Source organism: Arachis stenosperma, chromosome 2, assembly GCF_014773155.1.
Source record: "Arachis stenosperma cultivar V10309 chromosome 2, arast.V10309.gnm1.PFL2, whole genome shotgun sequence".
NCBI classification, from domain to species: Eukaryota; Viridiplantae; Streptophyta; class Magnoliopsida; order Fabales; family Fabaceae; genus Arachis; species Arachis stenosperma.
Window position 1 is genome coordinate 86,025,788 of NC_080378.1, and position 675 is coordinate 86,026,462.

Consider the following 675-nt stretch of genomic DNA (forward strand, 5'->3'; position numbering starts at 1 on the left):
AGGCACATTCCTGGCGTTCAGCGCCAGAATGTTGCTTGTTTCTGGCGTTCAGCGCCAGAATGATGCTCTGTTCTGGCGTTGAACGCCGGCCAGATGCATCTTACTGGCGTTGAACGCCAGCCTGTGCTTCCTCCAGGGTGTGATTTTTTTCTTCTGTTGTTTTTGATTCTGTTTTTAATTTTTATGATTTTTTCGTGACTCCTCATGATCATGTACCTAATAAAACACAAAATAACAATAAAATAAAAATTAGATAAATAAAATTGGGTTGCCTCCCAACAAGCGCTTCTTTAATGTCAATAGCTTGACAGTGGCTCTCATGGAGCTACAAGGTGATCAGGTCAATGTTGTATAGTCCCAACACCAAACTTAGTGTTTGGATATGGGGTCTTAACATCAAACTTAGAGTTTGGTTGTGGCCTCACAACACCAAACTTAGAGTTTGACTTTGTGGGCTCTTCTTGACTCTGAACTGAGAGAAGTTCTTCATGCTTACTCTCTTTTGTCACAGAGGGATGGACATGTGCTTTAAACACAAGGTAGTCCCCATTCAATTGAAGGACTAATTCACCTCTGTTGACATCTATCACAGCTCCTGCTGTGGCTAGGAAAGGTCTTCCAAGGATGATGCAATCATCCTCTTCCTTCCTAGTGTCTAAGATTATGAAATCAGCA